Here is a 23,548-nt window from a genome sequence, read left to right on the forward strand (position 1 = left end):
GTCTTTTCTGGGAGATCAGTTCTTCAGGATGTGGAGTGCAAGTATCATGATGCACATCAGAGTTGAATGTTACAGGGTGGGTGGGGACAGCTGGGTGATGTTACTGGGCTACCCTGGTTGAATAGCCCAGCAGGAAAATGGATCTTCACCATTACTTCTTGCCAGGGCCGTAGGGGTCCGATGTGCTGTACGGGGCACGTGGTTTACCATTATGTGCTGAAAGATGTGCCAGTGTGTTGGCCAGATTACCTGTCGCACAGGTCACGAGGGGGCAGTCTCGGGCTTCATTCCTCTTCACTTTGCTGTCCGGCGCAGTGCTAGAATCAAAACGGTCAGTCAGTCCAATGAAGCAATGACATTCTGTCCATCGTCCCAGTGCTGGGCCTTGTGAATATACTTTCAAATTAGCAGCAGAGGCCTTATGCTCTGGAACTCCCTCCCTGTATCTCTCTGCCCTGCTCACTAATAATTGCCATAAAAGGAAAAGAATTTTCTGTTATCTCCTTGTGGCAGGTTTCAGCTCAATAATTTATCTCCGGGTCATTTTACAGAATGATTGCGGGTTGCAGTCCAGGTACCATCCCACCCCTCAGCTCTGTCCCCAGGTCCCTGTAGTTATTTTCCTTTCAACTTTTGAAAGTTCCCCTTGAAACCTCTCCCACCGCCCATTCAAGAAACAAATCCCAGGTCACAGCAACTTGCTGTGTAAAGCCCAAATTCCCCTCATTTCCCACTTGTTCTTTAGAAAATGTTCTTCAATCTGAGATCTCTCCCTCCCTTCCTTACAATCCATTTCTCCCTCCCTTTCCCCCTCATCCCCAAGCCTGACTCTCTCTCATTCTGTCTCCACCTCATTTGTCCCTCTTCCTTCCTTTCCCTCCCTTCCCTTTTTTCACTTCTTCATTGTTGCTCCTTTGCCTCTTTGATGCCCGTCTCTCCCTCTCTCCCCCCTCAGCCTCCACCTGAGGAGGGTGCCCGACCACTTCAGAAAATGAGGCCACCGGTATGGATATAGTACAGAAAAACCTGCTCCCATTTGAACAACGGCAATACCATTTAATGCAGTCACCACACTCTCCAGAAAGTTATAACCTCCCTGTGATATGGGGACCAGATTGTTACACAGTACCCCAGCCATTGACCAGTGTCTGGAAACCTTTGGTACCTGCTGTCCAGACTGCCATCTAGTTTCTTGACTGGGTGATCAAAGTCAGAGAAGGTGCGAGATTTTGGGGCGCTCTGCTCAGGTTGGTCCATCCCATCCTCCTTGGTGTTTTCCAGATGATGCAGGAACATAGTGACGTCAGAAGATGACAGTCCCTGCTCACTGGGTTTGCAGAAACCAGAGAGGCGAGAGCTAATGTCAAACTCAACTGTCACACATTTACCCTGCAGTACGGATCATCTGACTGGGAGGGGGGAAGATTCTTGTAGGTATCACCTAGCCTGATATCACACAATACTGGAGGGTATTCCATTAGTTTGATTTTGTTCTGGTCCTGAATTACGAGGAATGAGTTTCCATCCCCGTCTTAGTTTGACCTGAACCCTCATTTTCCTCCTCTCTGGCTTCTTAGAACTTTCCTGATAGACCAGGTCTTTGGTCGTCCGTTTCCTGAAATGTATCTATGTTGGTACATTTCTTCCATCCTGAGAGTTTGTTTTAAAGGTGTGGTGATTTTCAGGTTGTTTTTGTTGGGAAATGGAGGTGATTAAAAGTACAGTGACTGCTCACCTGTCGATTCCATCAGGCACCTGTGCTTCAATGTTTAAGCAGAAGAGGGCAAGAAGAGCAAGTATCACCATCTTGATACTCTGATCTGGAAATGCAAAATGTGCAGAATGAATCACAGTGCTGTCACTCACTGGTTGCGTTTTGAACAGGAATCGTATGGAGGGGTGAGTGTTGCTGCTGACAACCCAGGGAACAGTGCTGCACCTCTCTGCAGACAAACAATGTCCTTACCTGAAGTCTTGAAAGCTTGGCTGCACTGAGATAATGGTAGGTCATTGGTTATTGTCCTCAGTACCACTGAACAAGAGTCCAGCTGAAAATTCAGTCAAAGGTGATATCCATACAAGAGGAGAGAAGTTCCTGTGAGCCCTGCCCACATAATATCTGAATCATCCACAATCATTGCAATGACTTGCCAGGGCAGCTGAGGGTTCATGGAAGCATCTCAGAAACACAGACATTAAACACCACAAACAAGCTCTAAGCATTCAAATAAGAGAGAAGCACAAGCAACCTACCCAGTTTAACCTGGTGAGCTGAACTTCAGAGTTTCGCTGCGTTAGTTTCCGTGCAATGATCTCTCACTGATGATTAGCTTCCCTACAGGACTCCGCTGCCTCTTCTGAGGTGTGCTGGTGCTTAAGAGCTTTACATCTTTGAGAAAGGGCGTGGACTACCTCCTGCATATGTGACCTCACTGGCTCCTCATTTTGCCAAGAATTTATCCACATCTTGTTCTTGGAAGAACAGAAGTGTGCTCCAAGGTCCATCAGTGATTGCAACAACCGGAATATCTCACCCACTATTTAGGAAGAGTGGGTGGGGGTTGTACAGGAGGCAAGGAGGATGATGGGATGAATGGCAAAGGGGAGAGTATGAAATGGTGGGACAACATAGGGTGCGAGAGGGGGCAAAGAGAGAACAACAGTGACACAGAGATGAGAAACGAGAGGTCAATGACAGTGCTGTGTGAGTGCCACTAGATTCAGATTGAAAAGAAGTTCTGAGCATAATCGTCGGGGTCAAGAAATTTCACAAATATTTGAATGGTTGAAAATTCAACTTGCTGACAGTTCAAAATTCTTTATTCACAATTTTGGACTAAAGTCAGCAATATCAGACCTTGCAGTGCAGAGAATGCAGTGGAAGGTCTTGAGCTTGTTGAGCTATATCTACAAAGTCGAGGAGACATTCTCAGGACTGTGCAAATACTAATGCGCTGTATCGACTGCCATACACGCATCAGGCAGTAAGTGACGACATTGGAGCAGTATTCACTGTCGTAGGTCCAGGAACTATTTGTGTCATCAAGCAACATTTCCACCAATACCATTCAGGATCCTGTCCTTCACAAGCCTTGGATTTCATATTGACGTCCCTGCCCAACTTCCCAAGTGATGGGAGGGGAATATAACGTAAGGGGATGAGTGCCGTATATTAGGTTGTGCCGTTTGTTGTCTTACTCTGCCCTGGGTTGCTGTTGTGCTGCTTATCAACAGTTAACCAGCAGCTGGGATCAGGAGGAGAAACATAAAGGTGGCTGCACACAGATAAACCGACAGATCTCTTCTCTCTTTGTATCAGAGGGAGAGGCAGGGTGGAGCTCAAGCGGACCTGAAAGGGTGAAAGCCCAGCGGACCGTGTCGGCTGAACCAGGACAAGGGATGGACAGAGCGAAGGAGCAACCAACCCAGGAATTTGCAACATTAATCGGCCGCAGGGAGTGCAGGGTGATGGGAAGTGGCCTGAGAAATATGAAGAGGGAGGGGACCCATCCAGATGAAGCAGAAATGATGCAGATAACTAGGATTTGTGTAGGTAGTACAAGGGCGGCATCGATATGGCGGGATGAAGGGCCTGCTTCAATGCTGTATAACAGGGCACATCCTCCACTTTGCCTGTGAAATTGCATTCACTTATTCAGTACAGCAGGAACCATCAACAGGAAAGAATGTGGACCACAGTTTGCTGCACAAAACAGATGCTTAATCGAATACTGACATAAATTTCTCTGAACTGTTAATTTTACATTAAATCATTCATTACCAATTTCAAACTTTTTGTCCACCATTTCCGAGGGCAGTGTCAGCAGCCTCATTTCTCAAGCCACATTAAAATAATTTAGGGATCTATAAGTGAATACCTGAAAAAAAAAACTGACAAAGGTTTTTAAAATTTTGAGAGGCATCGATAGGGTAGAGAGTCAGAATCTTTTTCCCAGGTTCGAAATGTCAAACACCAGAGGACATACTTTTAACTTTAGAAGGTGGAACTTTAAAGGCGACATGAGGGGCAAGTGTTTTACGCAGAAAGTGGTAGGTGCCTGGAACAGGTCACCAGGGGTAGTAGTGGAGTTTCAGAGGCTGTTAGATGACACATGGATATAAAGGGTATAAAGGGATAAGAATGATACACAGGAGGAGACATTTAATGTCAATTTGCATCAAGATCGGCGCAACATCGAGGGCCGAATGGCCTGTCCCGCGCTGTACTTTCCTGTGTTCTATGTTCTTGTCCTACTACAACGGAAGTTTACACATGGTCCAAAACAGGTGAATTTTAATTTCCTTAGAGATTGGTTGAGAATTTTCAGACGATACAAAGGAAAAAATCCAAATTGTTTGCTTCTAATTGATAACTCAGGTTCCATCTTATTTAGATTTGTCAAGGATAGTTCAGCCAGGAGTCTCAAAAGGCATCTGTGGTTTTCTAGTGCGCACATCCCATACTTCAGACATGATGGGAAACAGAAACCAGGACCCTCTTCTCACCTGCAAATTAAGAAGCGAGCGTGTTCCCAACAGTTGGGTGGTGCAGCTCCTACAGACTAGGAATAAAGCAGTCTGTGTGGTGAGAAAGGTTTCACTCCAATTGACAAACAGAGACATTTTCACAGATAGTCAATTACAGCTCCAACAGGCAGAAAGGTGGACCTTCCACAGATGGACTGGAGATTACATATGTAATTCCTACAGATGTACAGAGAGAGTTCTCATGGACAAACAGCAGGGCTCTTACAGCAGAACATCTGGTGAACCTATTGACAGAAAGATGCAAACCTTGATGATGCATCCGTAGACTTCATGGAGTCAGAGAAATCAGGTCCTTAAAATGTAGACAGGTAGAATAACTGGAGATGAAAAGTAGGTCACCCACTGATAATGGACAGATCACGATCCTACAGGCCAGAGGAATAAGCTGAAATCTTGTACCCATGAAATGGAGACAGCTCAGGAGAATGCTGGGTGAGAAGGCCAACAGCAAGAAGCTGAATATGAACTGCTCACATGTTGAACCCCAGGCTGTAGACAGATCAGACACTTGGCAACTCACAGATAAGGAAATGTTTTCACAGACAGGGAGGCACCGATGGGTACATCGTGTTGTTCCCAGTAAGACTGAAATTATTGACAAACATTATCAGAACAAATTGTCCTCACTTGTAGGAATATGCCTCACCTAATTTTTATTTCAGGGTGAATTTTTAATCTACAATTGAGTAAAAATTCTATCTTCCTTATAATTGGTAATCAAGGAGGAATTGAGAACCATTGAGATGGATCAGAGCGTACTGTTGCTTCTGTCACTGGAAAGAAATGAGTCCCGACTCAACGTGGTCGACTTACAGTTGCAGACCTCGAACCTGCTGAATGTCTCTGGCAAACCTGCTTAGTTCCCAGCATTATAATCAGTGATATGACCAAATATGTAATTCAGTGGCTTTAATACCCTGGTGTATTAACTTTGGGTGCCAAAGTAAAGTTATTGTTCTCAATCGCCCTGGTGTCAGTAGGTGTCAATAATGCCAGGTGAACATTAGACCCCTATGTAGGATGAATGTGGCAATTGGTGCCCCAAAGGATGGAGATTTGGAGCTTGGATTGATGACAAGTGGAGCTCATAAAGTCTGACAGGTGATGTACCAACAGAAGCAGAAGTAGAGTTGTGACGGATGGACAGGTAGAGCTAATGCAGGAACTGACAGCTCCTGCAGACAGGGAGATTCAACACCAACTGACAGAGAATTTGGGTTGCTACAAGCAACAAACAGAACAGCTACAAACGGAAAAGTAGAATCCTCCTGGTTGACGATCCTGTTGATGACAGGCAGATATGCTACAAAAGGACAGGTAGAGTTCCACAGATGTTCTTCAGATGGAAATGTAGAGTTTCCACAGGTGGACAGGTAGAGCTAGTGCAGCAATGACAGCTCCTGCAGACAGAAAGATTGAAACCCACTGACAGAGAAGTTGGATTCCTGTGAGCAAGTTGAATTCTGACGATCTGTCTTTAAACAACTCCCACATGTTAGAAGGACAGTTGCTCCCAATATACTCTTCTCATCTCCAGCCCAATACAGTTGAAAACAGCCTTCCCCCAGCTTAGCACTTTCCCCCAATATCCAGGCTTCTCCTTGACTATAACAATCTGATAACTCGTTGAGTTATGATCACTGTTCCCAATATGCTCTCCCACTGAAACTCCAATCACCTCAGCAAACTTATTTTCCAATACAAGGTCTGGTATGGCCCATTCTCTGGATGAACTATCTACATACTGTGTCAAGAATCCTTTCTCAATTCTATCCTACGTAAGCCTCTGGCACTCAGGAAGTTCCAGTCAATATTGGTGAAGATGGTCTGTACTTGAGTTTCGAAGAATAAGAGGACTAGTAGGTATCCTTGAACTAATCTCACTAAAACTAGGCATTGAAATAAAATTGCATTTTTAGAGGCCATTGGTTCATTAAGTCCAAGGCATCCCATTGTGGAGCAATCCTGTCATTATCATCTTGATACCTGTGGGAGCTTTCCTTGCAAAACATGCCTGTCATGATTCCCGCAGGCATGGTAGTATAGCGGTTTGCGTAACGCTATTACAGTGCCAGATGATCCGGGTTCAATTCCGGCCACTATGTGTAAGGAGTTTGTACATTCTCCCCGTGTCTGCGTGGGTTTGCTCCAGGTGCTCCGGTTTCCTCCCACATTCCAAAGCCGTACGGGTTAGGAAGTTGTGGGCATGCTATGTTGGCACCAGAGGCGTGGCTTTTTGCGCTCTACGCAAAAAGATGCATTTTACTGTGTCTTTCGATGTGCATGTGACTAATAAGGATATCTTATCTTATTTCCAACTTATTTCACTGTCCGTCAACCTGCACTGGGATGTCCTGAGGATCTAAATGGTATTTCAAAAACATTTGTCTGTTTTGCCGTGACCAAGGCACTGTTCCCTCTGCTCATCAACACTGTTAAGGGTCTTGCCATTAACAGTGCACTGTCCCTTTACATTTGATCTCCCAAGGTGCAACACTTCACATTTGGCCAGGTTGAACTCCATCTGCCACTTCTCTGCCTATATCTGCAACTGATCTATATCCCGCTGTATCCTTTGGCAGTCTTCTATGCTATCCACAACACCACCAGTCTTTATATCACCTGCAAACTTGTACATTTTCCCACCCATGTACATTTTCATCCAGGTCATTTATATACATCACAAACAGCAGAGGTCCCAGTATGGATCCCTGAGGAACACCACTAGTCACAGACCTCCAGCTAGAATAAGTCCCATCGAACACTACCCTCTGTCTTCTACGGGTAAGCCAGTTCTAAATCCAAACGGCCAAGTTACGGTGGATCCCATGCATCTGAATCTTCTGGGTGTGCCACCCATGAGGGACCTTGTCAATCGCCTTAATAAAATCCATCTAGGGTGGCATCATACCAGGGGACCTCATAAGGGGCAATGGTGCTATAGTTTATATAAAAAAAACACTACTGAATGTATTGACCATGAGTGTTAAAAGTTTTGCACTGTCTCTTTTGTATATTTTTTATTGTGTAATAAAATGTATATTTGAAAATTTTTAAAGGAATTTTTTTCGCTTCTTCTCGTCCATCTGCACCACCAGGAGGCACTCAACCCACTGCCTGAAGTAACAATCCTTGGCTGTCTGTTACAAACCTATCTATCCATATGTTGTCTGCCTGACCACCTGTAGGAACTCGACATTTCCATCTGTAGGACATCTGTGGAACTCTACCTGTCATTTTGTAGCCTCACTGCCTGTCGTCAACAGGATCTTCAACCCGAGGGATTCTACATTTCCGCTTGTAGGTGCTCTGTTTGTTGCTCATGGGAACCCAACTTCTTGCTCAGTTGGTGATGATCCTCTCTGTCTGCAGTTGCTGTCATTTGCTGCATTAGCTCTACCTGTCCGTATGTAGCAACTCTACTTGTGTTCCTGTTGGAACATCACCTGTCGGACGTTATCAGCTCCACATGTCAGCAGTCTGAGCTCCAAATTTCCGTGCTTTGGGCCCTAATCACCATATTGATCCTATGTAGGGGTTAAATGTTTACCTTGCACCATTGATACATACTGACACCATGGCGACTGAGAACAATAACTTTACTTGGTCACACAAAGTTAATGCACCATGCTATTAAAACCATAGTTATCATCACGGAATTATATATTTGGCTATATCACTGATTATAATGCTGGGAATTAAGCAAGTTTAGCAGAGACATTCAGGAGGTTCGACGTCTCCAGTTGTATCTCGACCAGGCTGAGTGGGGACTCAGTGACAGAAGAGTGAGGTTCAGCTCCAGTCTGCACCGATCCCTCTCAATGGTTCTCAGTTCCTCCCTGATTCCCAATTATATTTAAGCTAGAATTCTAGCCCAACTGTAGATTAAAATTTCACCCTGAAATTCGAAATAGGTGACGCATATTACTAGACATATTCATATGTTTTCTGGTGCCCAAAGACAACAAATTTTGTATCATATGTCAATGATAATAACTCTGATTTTGATTCTGATTCTGAGAGGTCAATTTGTTAGATGACATTTGACAATAATTTCAATTTTACTGGGAACAACATGATGTTCCCATCAATGTCTCCTAAATTTTCACCTTATTCCTGTAGTATGTAGATTACTGATCCATCCATTGTCAGTGACAGACCTACTTGTCATCTCCAGTTATTCCAACTGTCCAGTTTTTGAGAATCCTAATCTCTGACGCAATGATTAAGGCGCCATTCTTAATCCATCATCAGGAATTGCACTGATCACCTGTCCAAGCTCATTTCCCAATACCGGAATGTCCCCTTCTCTGGTCGAACTACCTACATGCTGTGTCAGAAACCTGACTGGATGCACCTAACAAATTCTGCCCCATCTAAGCCTCTGCTGAAAGGAAATCTCGGTCAGTATTGGGGAAGTTAATGCACTGCAATTGCTCTGTTGGGTCGGCTTGTATCTGTTTGAGTTTAGAAGGGTGAGAGGAAGCACACAGGTACACCTGAACTAATCTCTCTAAAGCTGGGCATTGAAATGTTGTGCAGGGGAGATCAGGTCTCATAAATCTGATTGGATGTTTTGAGGAGGTAGCTGAGAAAATTGATGAAGGCAACAGGGTAAATGTGTTTTATCTGAACTTTAGCAAAGCTTTTGACAAGGTCCCACATTGTAGACTGGTCTATGAGGTTAAGGCTGAAGCGTATTGGTAAACTGGATCCAAAATGGTCTTGTTGATAGGAGGTAATGAGTCATGGTGGATGAGTGCTGTTCTGACCAGCGGTCTGTAACAAGTGGTGTACTGCAGGGATTGTGCTGGGACATTTGTTGCTTGTAATATCTATAAATGACTTGCATGAGAAGGTAGGTGGTGTGATCAGTAAATTTGCAAATGATATGAAAATTGGTGGAGACATTGGAGGTGACTGCTTGGTTATGTACAGTAAAGCTGAGAGATTTACTTTGGTTGTTGGTCTCTGAACTCCAATCCCCCGTTTCATGAAGGAATTCAGTTTGTTTGTGGGTTAGTTGTGCAGCTCTGCCCCCAAGTGCCAATGGTGGAAGGAGCAAGAGATGATACATTTCTCGACTCGTGCTGTCTTAGTTTAACTAAACTACCAGCTTAGTTGTGATACTGAGATGGGCTCTGGATGAGATGTCCCATTCCTCACACCTGACAACCTCCAAGTATGAAACAAATATACAGTTATCAAGTTGGAGAAAATGAATTAGGCAGCAGTGGTGCAGACAGAATTACAGAGAGCCGATAAATTGCTGATTATTTATTTATTTGTTTCCATTTACTTCTCTTTTCGAAGATCCTGCAACAGTTATTAGACGAAGTGTGTTCTGCTATTTCCCCACTGCCCTCTCCCCTCGCGCTCATTCATTATACAAAGAGGAAAGAGGGAAGACGGTGCTGGTTGTTGTATCTGGCCAAAATAACATCCTCTCGCGTGGCATTACTGCGTTTGGTCTTTTCTGGGAGATCAGTTCTTCAGGATGTGGAGTGCAAGTATCATGATGCAATTCAGAGTTGAATGTTACAGGGTGGGTGGGGACAGCTGGGTGATGTTACTGGGCTACCCTGGTTGAATAGCCCATCAGGAAAAATGGATCTTCACCATTACTTCTTGCCAGCGTCCACTGTGTTGTACGGGGCACGTGGTTTACCCTTATGAGCTGCAAGATGTGCCATTGTGTCGGCCAGATTACCTGTCTCACAGGTCGGGTTGGAGCAATCTCGGGCTTCATTCCTCTTCACTTCGCTGTCCGGCGCAGTGCTAGAATCAAAACGGTCAGTCAGTACAATGAAGCAATGACAGTCTGTCCATCGTCCCAGTGCTGGGCCTTGTGAATATACTTTCAAATTAGCAGCAGAGGCCTTATGCTCTGGAACTCCCTCCCTGGATCTCTCTGCCCTGCTCACTAATAATTGCCATAAAAGGAAAAGAATTTTCTGTTATCTCCTTGTGGCAGGTTTCAGCTCAATAATTTATCTTCGGGTCATTTTACAGAATGATTGCGGGTTGCTGTCCAGGTACCATCCCACCCCTCAGCTCTGTCCCCAGGTCCCTGTAGTTATTTTCCTTTCAACTTTTGAAAGTTCCCCTTGAAATCTCTCCCACCGCCCATTCAAGAAACACATCCCAGGTCACAGCAACTTGCTGTGTAAAGCCCAAATTCCCCTCATTTCCCACTCGCTCTTTAGAAAATGTTCTTCAATCTGAGATCTCTCCCTCCCTTCCTTACAATCCATTTCTCCCTCCCTTTCCCCTCATCCCCAAGCCTGACTCTCTCTCATTCTGTCTCCACCTCATTTGTCCCTCTTCCTTCCTTTACCTCCCTCCCCTTCTCTCACTTCTTCATTGTTGCTTCTTTGCCGTTTTGATGCCCGTCTCTCCCTCTCTCCCCCCTCAGCCTCCACCTGAGAAGGGTGCCTGGCCACTTCAGAAAATGAGGCCACCGCTATGGATATAGTACAGAAAAACCTGCTCCCATTCGGGCAACGGTAATGCCATTTAATGCAGTCACCACACTCTCCAGAAAGTTATAACCTCCCTGTGATATGGGGACCAGATTGTTACACAGTACCACAGCCATTGACCAGTGTCTGGAAACCTTTGGTACCTGCTGTCCAGACCGCCATCTAGTTTCTTGACTGGGTGATCAAAGTCAGAGAAGGTGCGAGATTTCGGGGCGCTCTGCTCAGGTTGGTCCATCCCATCCTCCTTGGTGTTTTCCAGATGACGCAGGAACATGGTGACGTCAGAAGATGACAGTCCCTGCTCACTGGGTTTGCAGAAACCAGAGAGGCGAGAGCTAATGTCAAACTCAACTGTCACACATTTACCCTGCAGTACGGATCATCTGACTGGAGGGGGGAAAATTCTTGTAGGTATCACCTAGCCTGATATCACACAATACTGGAGGGTATCCCATTAGTTTGATTTTGTTCTGGTCCTGAATTACGAGGAATGAGTTTCCATCCCCGTCTTAGTCTGACCTGAACCCTCATTTTCCTCCTCTGTGACTGCTTAGAACTTTCCTGATAGACCAGCTCTTTGGTCGTCCGTTTCCTCAAATGTATCTATGTTGGTACATTTCTTCCCACACCCTCCTGAGATTTTGTTTTAAAGGTGTGGTGATTTTCAGGTTGTTTTTGTTGGGAAATGGAGGTGATTAAAAGTACAGTGACTGCTCACCTGTCGATTCCATCAACCACCTGTGCTTCACCAGGAGTTCCAATGTTTAAGCAGAAGAGGGCAAGAAGAGCAAGTATCACCATCTTGATACTCTGATCTGGAAATGCAAAATGTGCAGAATGAATCACAGTGCTGTCACTCGCTGGTTGCGTTTTGAACAGGAATCGTATGGAGGGGTGAATGTTGCTGCTGACAACCCAGGGAACGGTGCTGCACCTCTCTGCAGACAAACAATGTCCTTACCTGAAGTATTGAAAGCTTGGCTGCACTGAGGTAATGGTAGGTCATTGGTTATTGTCCTCAGTACCACTGAACAAGAGTTCAGCTGAAAATTCGGTCAAAGGTGATATCCAGAGAAGAGGAGAGAAAAGCTCCAGTGAGCATCAAAAACTGTCCTGCCCACATCATTTCTGAATCATCCACAATCATTGCAATGACTTGCCAGGGCAGCTGAGGGTTCATGGAAGCATCTGAGAAACACAGACATTAAACACCACAAACAAGTACTAAGCATTCAAATAAGAGAGAAGCACAAGCCACCTACCCAGTTTAACCTGGTGAGCTGAACTTCAGAGTTTCTCTGTGCAATGCTCTCTCACTGATGATCGGCTTCCCTACAGGACTCTGCTTCCTCTGCTGAGGTGTGCTGGTGCTTAAGAGCTTTACATCTTTGAGAAAGGGCGTGGACTACCTCCTGCATACGTGACCTCACTGGCTCCTCATTTTGCCAAGAACTTATCCACGTCTTGTTCTTGGAAGAACAGAAGTCTGCTCCAAGGTCCATCAGTGATTGCAACAACCGGAATATCTCACCCACTATTTAGGAAGAGTGGGTGGGGGTTGTACAGGAGGCAAGGAGGATGATGGGATGAATGGCAAAGGGGAGAGTATGAAATGGTGGGACAACATAGGGTGCGAGAGGGGGCAAAGAGAGAGCAACAGTGACACAGAGATGAGAAACGAGAGGTCAATGACAGTGCTCTGTGAGTGCCACTAGATTGAGATTGAAAAGAAGTTCTGAGCATAATCGTTAGGGAGAGGAAATTTAACAAATATTTGAATGGTTGAAAATTCAACTTGCTGACAGTTCAAAATTCTTTATACACAATTTTGGGCTAAAGTCAGCAATATCAGACCTTGCAGTGCAGAGAATGCAGTGCAAGGCCTTGAGCTTGTTGAGCTATATCTACAAAGTCGAGGAGACATTCTCAGGACTGTGCAAATACTAATGCGCTGTATCGACTGCCGTGCACGCATCAGGCAGGAAGTGATGACATTGGAGCAGTATTCACTGTCGTAGGTCCAGGAACTATTTGTGTCATCAAGCAACATTTCCACCAATACCAATCAGGATCCTGTCCTTCACAAGCCTTGGATTTCATATTGACGTCCCTGCCCAACTTCCCAAGTGATGGGAGGGGAATATAACGTAAGGGGATGAGTGCCGTATATTAGGTTGTGCCGTTTGTTGTCTTACTCTGCCCTGGGTTGCTGTTGTGCTGCTTATCAACAGTTAACCAGTAGCTGGGATCAGGAGGAGAAACATAAAGGTGGCTGCACACAGATAAACCGACAGATCTCTTCTCTCTTTGTATCAGAGGGAGAGGCAGGGTGGAGCTCCATCGGACCTGAAAGGGTGAAGGCCCAGCGGACCGTGTCGGCTGAACCAGGACAAGGGATGGACAGAGCGAAGGAGCAACCAACCCAGGAATTTGCAACATTAATCGGCCGCAGGGAGTGCAGGGTGATGGGAAGTGGCCTGAGAAATATGAAGAGGGAGGGGACCCATCCAGAAGAAGCAGAAATGATGCAGATAACTAGGATTTGTGTAGGTAGTACAAGGGCGGCATCGATATGGCGGGATGAAGGGCCTGTTTCAATGCTGTATAACAGGGCACATCCTCCACTTTGCCCGTGAAATTGCATTCACTTATTCAGTACAGCAGGAACCATCAACAGGAAAGAATGTGGACCACAGTTTGCTGCACAAAACAGATGCTTAATCAAATACTGACATAAATTTCTCTGAACTGTTAATTTTACATTAAATCATTCATTACCAATTTCAAACTTTTTGTCCACCATTTCCGAGGGCAGTGTCAGCAGCCTCATTTCTCAAGCCACATTAAAATAATTTAGGGATCTATAAGTGAATACCTGAAAAAAAAAACTGACAAAGGTCTTTAAAATTTTGAGAGGCATCGATGGTGTAGAGAGTCAGAATCTTTTTCCCAGGGTCAAAATGTCAAACACCAGAGGACATACTTTTAACTTTAGAAGGTGGAACTTTAAAGGCGACATGAGGGGCAAGTGTTTTACGCAGAAAGTGGTAGGTGCCTGGAACAGGTCACCAGGGGTAGTAGTGGAGTTTCAGAGGCTGTTAGATGACACATGGATATAAAGGGTATAAAGGGATAAGAATGATACACAGGAGGAGACATTTAATGTCAATTTGCATCAAGATCGGCGCAACATCGTGGGCCGAATTTGCCTGTCCCGCGCTGTACTTTCCTGTGTTCTATGTTCTTGTTCTACTACAACGGAAGTTTACACATGGTCCAAAACAAGTGAATTTTAATTTCCTTAGAGATTGGTTGAGAATTTTCAGACGATACAAAGGAAAAAATCCAAATTGTTTGCTTCTAATTGATAACTCAGGTTCCATCTTATTTGTATTTGTCAAGGATAGTTCAGCCAGGAGTCTCAAAAGGCATCTGTGGTTTTCTAGTGTGCACATCCCATACTTCAGACATGATGGGAAACAGAAACCAGGACCCTCTTCTCACCTGCAAATCAAGAAGCGAGTGTGTTCCCAACAGTTGGGTGGTGCAGCTCCTACAGACTAGGAATAAAGCAGTCTGTGTGGTGAGAAAGGTTTCACTCCAATTGACAAACAGAGACATTTTCACAGATAGTCAATTACAGCTCCAACAGGCAGAAAGGTGGACCTTCCACAGATGGACTGGAGATTACATATGTAATTCCTACAGATGTACAGAGAGAGTTCTCATGGACAAACAGCAGGGCTCTTACAGCAGAACATCTGGTGAACCTAGTGACAGAAAGATGCAAACCTTGATGATGCATCCGTAGACTTCATGGAGTCAGAGAAATCAGGTCCTTAAAATGTAGACAGGTAGAATAACTGGAGATGTAAAGTAGGTCACCCACTGATAATGGACAGATCATGATCCTACAGGCCAGAGGAATAAGCTGAAATCTTGTACCCATGAAATGGCGACAGCTCAGGAGAATGCTGGGTGAGAAGGCCAACAGCAAGAAGCTGAATATGAACTGCTTACATGTTGAACCCCAGGCTGTAGACAGATCAGACACTTGGCAACTCACAGATAAGGAAATGTTTTCACAGACAGGGAGGCACCGATGGGTACATCGTGTTGTTCCCAGTAAGACTGAAATTATTGACAAACATTATCAGAACAAATTGTCCTCACTTGTAGGAATATGCCTCACCTAATTTTTATTTCAGGGTGAATTTTTATCTACAATTGAGTTAAAATTCTATCTTCCTTATAATTGGTAATCAAGGAGGAATTGAGAACCATTGAGATGGATCAGAGCGGACAGTTGCTTCTGTCACTGGAAAGAAATGAGTCCCGACTCAGCTTGGTCGAGATACAGTTGCAGACCTCGAACCTGCTGAATGTCTCTGGCAAACTTGCTTAGTTCCCAGCATTATAATCAGTGATATGACCAAATATGTAATTCAGTGGCTTTAATACCATGGTGTATTAACTTTGGGTGCCAAGGTAAAGTTATTGTTCTCAATCACCCTGGTGTCAGTAGGTGTCAATAATGCCAGGTGAACATTAGACCCCTATGTAGGATGAATGTGGCAATTGGTGCCCCAAAGGATGGAGATTTGGAGCTTGGATTGATGACAAGTGGAGCTCATAAAGTCTGACAGGTGATGTACCAACAGAAGCACAAGTAGAATTGTGACAGATAGACAGGTAGAGCTAATGCAGGAACTGACAGCTCCTGCAGACAGGGAGATTCAACACCAACTGACAGAGAATTTGGGTTGCTACAAGCAACAAACAGAACAGCTACAAACGGAAAAGTAGAATCTCCCTGGTTGACGATCCTGTTGATGACAGGCAGATATGCTACAAAAGGACAGGTAGAGTTCCACAGATGTTCTTCAGATGGAAATGTAGAGTTTCCACAGGTGGACAGGTAGAGCTAGTGCAGCAATGACAGCTCCTGCAGACAGAAAGATTGAAACCCACTGACAGAGAAGTTGCATTCCTGTGAGCAAGTTGAATTCTGACGATCTGTCTTTAAACGACTCCCACATGTTAGAAGGACAGTTGCTCCCAATATATTCTTTTCATCTCCAGCCCAATACAGTTGAAAACAGCCTTCCCCCAGCTTAGCACTTTCCCCCAATATCCAGGCTTCTCCTTGTCTATAACAATCTGATAACTCGTTGAGTTATGATCACTGTTCCCAATATGCTCTCCCACTGAAACTCCAATCACCTCAGCAAACTTATTTTCCAATACAAGGTCTGGTATGGCCCATTCTCTGGATGAACTATCTACATACTGTGTCAAGAATCCTTTCTCAATTCTATCCTACGTAAGCCTCTGGCACTCAGGAAGTTCCAGTCAATATTGGTGAAGATGGTCTGTGCTTGAGTTTCGAAGAATGAGAAGACTAGTAGATATCCTTGAACTAACCTCACTAAAACTAGGCATTGAAATAAAATGGCATTTTTAGAGGCCATTGATTCATTAAGTCCAAGGCATCTCATTGTGGAGCAATCCTGTCATTATCATCTTGATGATACCAGTGGGAGCTTTCCTTGCAAAACATGCCTGTCACGATTCCTGCAGGCACAGTAGTGTAGCAGTTTGCGTAACGCTATTACAGCCCCAGTGACCCGGGTTCAATTCCAGCCACTGTGTGTAAGGAGCTTGTACGTTCTCCCCGTGTCTGCGTGGGTTTCTTCCAGGTGCTCCGGTTTCCTCCCACATTCCAAAGACGTACGGATTAGGAAGTTGTGGGCATGCTATGTAGGCACCAGAGGCATGGCTTTTTGCACTCTACACAAAAAGATGCATTTCACTGTGTGTTTCGATGTGCATGTGACTAATAAAGATATCTTATTTCCAACTTACTTCACTGTCCATCAAGCTGCACTGGGACATCTTGAGGATCTAAACAGCATTTCAAAAACACTTGTCTGTTTTGCCGTGACCAAGGCACTGTTCCCTCTGCTCATCAACACTGTTAAGGGTCTTGCCATTAACAGTGCACTGTCCCTTTACATTTGATCTCCCAAGGTGCAACCCTTCACATTTGGCCAGGTTGAACTCCATCTGCCACTTCTCTGCCCATATCTGCAACTGATCTATATCCCGCTGTATCCTTTGGCAGTCTTCTACGCTATCCACAACACCACCAGTCTTTATATCACCTGCAAACTTGTACATTTTCCCACCCATGTACATTTTCATCCAGGTCATTTATATACATCACAAACAGCAGAGGTCCAGTATGGATCCCTGAGGAACACCACTAGTCACAGACCTCCAGCTAGAATAAGTCCCATCGAACACTACCCTCTGTCTTCTATGGGTAAGCCAGTTCTAAATCCAAATGGCCAAGTCACCGTGGATCCCATGCATCTGAATCTTCTGGGTGGGCCTCCCATGAGGGACCTTGTCAATCGCCTTAATAAAATCCATCTTGGGGGGCATCATCCCAGGGGACCTCATAAGGGGCAATGGCGCTATATTTTCTATAAAAAAAACGCTACTGAACGTATTGACCATGAGTGTTAAAAGTTTTGCACCGTCTCTTCTGTATATTTTTTATTGTGTAATAAAATGTATATTTGAAAGTTTTTAAAAGAATTTTTTTCCCTTCTTCTCATCCATCTGCACCACCAGGAGGCACTCAACCCACTGCCTGCAGTAACTCTCCTTGGCTGTCTGTAACAAACCTGTCTATCCATATGTAGGTCTGCCTGTCCACCTGTAGAAACTTGACATTTCCATCTATAGGACATCTGTGGAACTCCACCTGTCATTTTGTAGCCTCACTGCCTGTCGTCAACAGGATCTTCTACCCGAGGGATTCTACTTTTCCGTTTGTAGGTGCTCTGTTCGTTGCTCATGGGAACCCAACTTCCTGCTCAGTTGGCGTTGAAGCTCTCTGTCTGCAGGTGCTGTCATTTGCTGCATTAGCTCTACCTGTCCGTATGTAGCAACTCTACTTGTGTTCCTGTTGGAACATCACCTGTCAGACGTTATCAGCTCCACATGTCAGCAGTCTGAGCTCCAAATTTCCATGCTTTGGGCCCTAATTGCCACATTGATCCTATGTAGGGGTCAAATGTTTACCTTGCACCATTGATACATACTGACACCATGGCGACTGAGAACAATAACTTTACTTGGTCACACAAAGTTAATGCACCATGCTATTAAAGCCATAGTTATCATCACTGAATTATATATTTGGCTAGGTCACTGATTATAATGCTGGGAACTAAGCAAGTTTGCCAGAGACATTCAGCAGGTTCGAGGTCTCCATTAGTATCTCGACCAAACTGAGTTGGGACTCATTTTTTTCCAGTGACAGAAGAGTGAGGTTCAGCTCCAGTCTGCTCAGTTCCTCCCTGATTCCCAATTATATGTAAACTAGAATTCTAACCCAACTGTAGATTAAAATTTCACCCTGAAATTCAAAATAGGTGAGGCATATTACTAGACATATTCATATCCGTTCTGGTGCCTCAAAAACAACAAATTTCATATCATATGTCAGTGATAATAACTCTGATTTTGATTCTGATTCTGAGAGGTCAATTTGGTAGATGACATTTGTCAATAATTTCACTTTTGCTGGGAACAACATGATGTTCCCATCAATGTCTCCCAAATTTTCACCTTATTCCTGTAGTGTGTAGATTAGTGATCCATCCATTGTCAGTGACAGACCTACTTGTCATCTCCAGTTATTCCATCTGTCCAGTTTTTGAGAATCCTAATCTCTGACGCATGATTAAGGCGCCATTCTTAATCCATCATCAGGAATTGCACTGATCACCTGTCCAAGCTCACTTCCCAGTACTGGTATGGCCGCTACTCTGGTCGAACTACCTACATGCTGTGTCAGAAACCTGACTGGATGCACCTAACAAATTCTGCCCCATCTAAGCCTCTGCTGAAAGGAAATCTCGGTCAGTATTGGGGAAGTTAATGCACTGCAATTACCCTGTTGGGTCGGCTTGTATCTGTTTGAGTTTAGAAGGGTGAGAGGAAGCACACAGGTACACCTGAACTAATCTCTCTAAAGCTGGGCATTGAAATGTTGTGCAGGGGAGATCAGGTCTCACAAATCTGATTGGATGTTTTGAGGAGGTAGCTGAGAAAATTGATGAAGGCAACAGGGTAAATGTGTTTTATCTGAACTTTAGCAAAGCTTTTGACAAGGTCCCACATTGTAGACTGGTCTACGAGGTTAAGGCTGAAGCGTATTGGTAAACTGGATCCAAAATGGTCTTGTTGATAGGAGGTAATGAGTCATGGTGGATGAGTGCTGTTCTGACCAGCGGTCTGTAATAAGTGGTGTACTGCAGGGATTGTGCTGGGACATTTGTTGCTTGTAATATCTATAAATGACTTGCATGAGAAGGTAGGTGGTGTGATCAGTAAATTTGCAAATGATATGAAAATTGGTGGAGACATTGGAGGTGACTGCTTGGTTATGTACAGTAAAGCTGAGAGATTTACTTTGGTTGTTGGTCTCTGAACTCCAATCCCCCGTTTCATGAAGGAATTCAGTTTGTTTGTGGGTTAGTTGTGCAGCTCTGCCCCCAAGTGCCAATGGTGGAAGGAGCAAGAGATGATACATTTCTCGACTCGTGCTGTCTTAGTTTAACTAAACTACCAGCTTAGTTGTGATACTGAGATGGGCTCTGGATGAGATGTCCCATTCCTCACACCTGACAACCTCCAAGTATGAAACAAATATACAGTTACTAAATTGGAGAAAATGAATTAGGCAGCAGTGGTGCAGACAGAATTACAGGGAGCCAGTAAATTGCTGATTATTTATTTATTTGTTTCCATTTACTTCCCTTTTCGAAGATCCTGCAACAGTTATTAGACGAAGTGTGTTCTGCTATTTCCCCAATGCCCTCTCCCCTCGCGCTCATTCATTATACAAAGAGGAAAGAGGGAAGACGGTGCTGGTTGTTGTATCTGGCCAAAATAACATCCTCTTGCGTGGCATTACTGCGTTTGGTCTTTTCTGGGAGATCAGTTCTTCAGGATGTGGAGTGCAAGTATCATGATGCACATCAGAGTTGAATGTTACAGGGTGGGTGGGGACAGCTGGGTGATGTTACTGGGCTACCCTGGTTGAATAGCCCAGCAGGAAAAATGGATCTTCTCCATTACTTCTTGCCAGGGCCTTTGGGGTCCTCTGTGTTGTAAGGGGGTGGTTGTTTTTTATTATTTCGTGAAAGACGTGCCAGGTTGTTGGCCAGATTAGCTGTCGCACAGGTCGGGAGGGAGCAGTCTCGGGCTTCATTCCTGTTCACTTTGCTGTCCGGCGCATTGCTAGAATCAAAACGGTCAGTCAGTTCAATGAAGCACTCACATTCTGTCCATTGTACCAGTGCTGGGCCTTGTGAATATAATTTCAAATTAGCAGCAGAGGCCTTATGCTCTGGAACTCCCTCCCTGTATCTCTCTGCCCTGCTCACTAATAATTGCCATAAAAGGAAAAGAATTTTCTGTTATCTCCTTGTGGCAGGTTTCAGCTCAATAATTTATCTCTGGGTCATTTTACAGGATGATTGCGGGTTGCAGTCCAGGTACCATCCCACCCCTCAGCTCTGTCCCCAGGTCCCTGTAGTTATTTTCCTTTCAACTTTTGAAAGTTCTCCTTGAAACCTCTCCCACTGCCCATTCAAGAAACAAATCCCAGGTCACAGCAACTTGCTGTGTAAAGCCCAAATTCCCCTCATTTCCCACTCGCTCTTTAGAAAATGTTCTTCAATCTGAGATCTCTCCCTCCCTTCCTTGCAATCCATTTCTCCCTCCCTTTCCCCCTCATCCCCAAGCCTGACTCTCTCTCATTCTGTCTCCACCTCATTTGTCCCTCTTCCTTCCTTTCCCTCCCTCCCCTTTTTTCACTTCTTCATTGTTGCTCCTTTGCCTTTTTGATGCCCGTCTCTCCCTCTCTCCCCCCTCAGCCTCCACCTGAGAAGGGTGCCTGGTCACTTCAGAAAATGAGGCCACGGCTATGGATATAGTACAGAAAAACCTGCTCCCATTCGAGCAACGGTAATGCCATTTAATGCAGTCACCACACTCTCCAGAAAGTTATAACCTCCCTGTGATATGGTGACCAGATATTTACACAGTACCACAGCCATTGACCAGTGTCTGGAAACCTTTGGCACCTGCTGTCTAGACTGCCATCTAGTTTCTTGACTGGGTGAACAAAGTCAGAGATCTGTGGGATCTGGGGGCGCTCTGCTCAGGTTGGTCCATCCCATCCTCTTTGGTGTTTTCCAGATGACGCAGGAACATGGTGATGTCAGCAGATGACAGTCCCTGTTCACTGGGTTTGCAGAAACCAGAGAGGCGAGAGCTAATGTCAAACTCAACTGTCACACATTTACCCTGCAGTACGGATCATCTGACCGGGAGGGGGCAAAATTCTTGTAGGTATCACCTTGCCTGAAATCACACAATACTGGAGGGTATCCCATTATTTTGGTTTTGTTCTGGTCCTGAATTATGATGAATGAGCTTTTATCCCCGTCTTAGTCTGACCTGAACCCTCATTTTCCTCCTCTGTAGCTGCTTAGAACTTTCCTGAGAAACCAGGTCTTTGGTCGTCCATTTCCTCAAATGTACCTATGTTGGTACATTTCTTCCCTCACCCTCCTGAGAGTTTGTTTTAAAGGTGTGTGATTTTCAGGTTGTTTTTGTTGGGAAATGGAGGTGATTAAAAGTACAGTGACTGCTCACCTGTCGATTCCATCAACCACCTGTGCTTCACCAGGAGCTCCAATGTTTAAGCAGAAGAGGGCAAGAAGAGCAAGTATCACCATCTTGATACTCTGATCTGGAATTGCAAAATGTGCAGAATGAATCACAGTGCTGTCACTCCTGGTTGCGTTTTGAACAGGAATTGTATGGAGGAGTGAGTGTTGCTGCTGACTACCCAGGGAACAGTGCCGCACCTATCTGCAGACAAACAATGTCCTTACCTGATGTCTTGAAAGCTTGGCTGCACTGAGATAATGGTAGGTCAGTGGTTCTTGTCCTCAGTACCACTGCACAAGTGTCCAGCTGAAAATTTGGTCAAAGAGGACATCCAGAGAAGAGGAGAGAAAAGCTCCAGTGAGCATCAAAAACTGCCCTGCCCACATCATTTCTGAATCATCCACAATCATTGCAATGACTTGCCAGGGCAGCTGAGGGTTCATGGAAGCATCTCAGAAACACAGACATTAAACACCACAAACAAGCTCTAAGCATTCAAATAAGAGAGAAGCACAAGCCACCTACCCTGTTTACCCTGGTGAGCTGAACTTCAGAGTTTCTCTGCGTTAGTTTCCGTGCAATGATCTCTCACTGATGGTTGGCTTCCCTACAGGACTCCGCTGCCTCTTCTGAGGTGTGCTGGTGCTTAAGAGCTTTACATCTTTGAGAAAGGGCGTGGACTGCCTCCTGCATACGTGACCTCACTGGCTCCTCATTTTGCCAAGAATTTATCCACGTCTTGTTCTTGGAAGAACAGAAGTCTGCTCCAAGGTCCATCAGTGATTGCAACAACCGGAATATCTCACCCACTATTTAGGAAGAGTGGGTGGGGGTTGTACAGGAGGCAAGGAGGATGATGGGATGAATGGCAAAGGGGAGAGTATGAAATGGTGGGACAACATAGGGTGCGAGAGGGGGCAAAGAGAGAACAACAGTGACACAGAGATGAGAAATGAGAGGTCAATGACAGTGCTGTGTGAGTGCCGCTAGATTCAGATTGAAAAGAAGTTCTGAGCATAATCGTTGGGGTCAAGAAATTTCACAAATATTTGAATGGTTGAAAATTCAACTTGCTGACAGTTCAAAATTCTTTATACACAATTTTGGGCTAAAGTCAGCAATATCAGACCTTGCAGTGCAGAGAATGCAGTGCAAGGCCTTGAGCTTGTTGAGCTATATCTACAAAGTCGAGGAGACATTCTCAGGACTGTGCAAATACTGATGCGCTGTATCGACTGCCGTGCACGCATCAGGCAGGAAGTGACGACATTGGAGCAGTATTCACTATTTGTGTCATCAAGCAACATTTCCACCAATACCATTCAGGATCCTGTCCTTCACAAGCCTTGGATTTCATATTGACGTCCCTGCCCAACTTCCCAAGTGATGGGAGGGGAATATAACGTAAGGGGATGAGTGCCGTATATTAGGTTGTGCCGTTTGTTGTCTTACTCTGCCCTGGGTTGCTGTTGTGCTGCTTATCAACAGTTAACCAGCAGCTGGGATCAGGAGGAGAAACATAAAGGTGGCTGCACACAGATAAACCGACAGATCTCTTCTCTCTTTGTATCAGAGGGAGAGGCAGGGTGGAGCTCAAGCGGACCTGAAAGGGTGAAGGCCCAGCGGACCGTGTCGGCTGAACCAGGACAAGGGATGGACAGAGCGAAGGAGCAACCAACCCAGGAATTTGCAACATTAATCGGCCGCAGGGAGTGCAGGGTGATGGGAAGTGGCCTGAGAAATATGAAGAGGGAGGGGAC

The 23,548-nt window shown here is 45.0% G+C and overlaps 1 long non-coding RNA gene across 1 annotated transcript; it reads right to left on the minus strand.

Annotated features, from left to right (window-relative positions):
• Positions 1–9,872: 9,872 nt before the first annotated feature.
• Positions 9,873–12,389, minus strand: LOC127585684 (uncharacterized). The gene is made up of 3 exons (XR_007958553.1): positions 12,293–12,389; positions 11,749–11,845; positions 9,873–10,326 (listed from the first exon to the last, which is right to left on the minus strand). It is a non-coding gene; the product is annotated as an uncharacterized LOC127585684 (long non-coding RNA).
• Positions 12,390–23,548: the final 11,159 nt, after the last annotated feature.

This window comes from Pristis pectinata, chromosome 33, assembly GCF_009764475.1.
Source record: "Pristis pectinata isolate sPriPec2 chromosome 33, sPriPec2.1.pri, whole genome shotgun sequence".
NCBI classification, from domain to species: Eukaryota; Metazoa; Chordata; class Chondrichthyes; order Rhinopristiformes; family Pristidae; genus Pristis; species Pristis pectinata.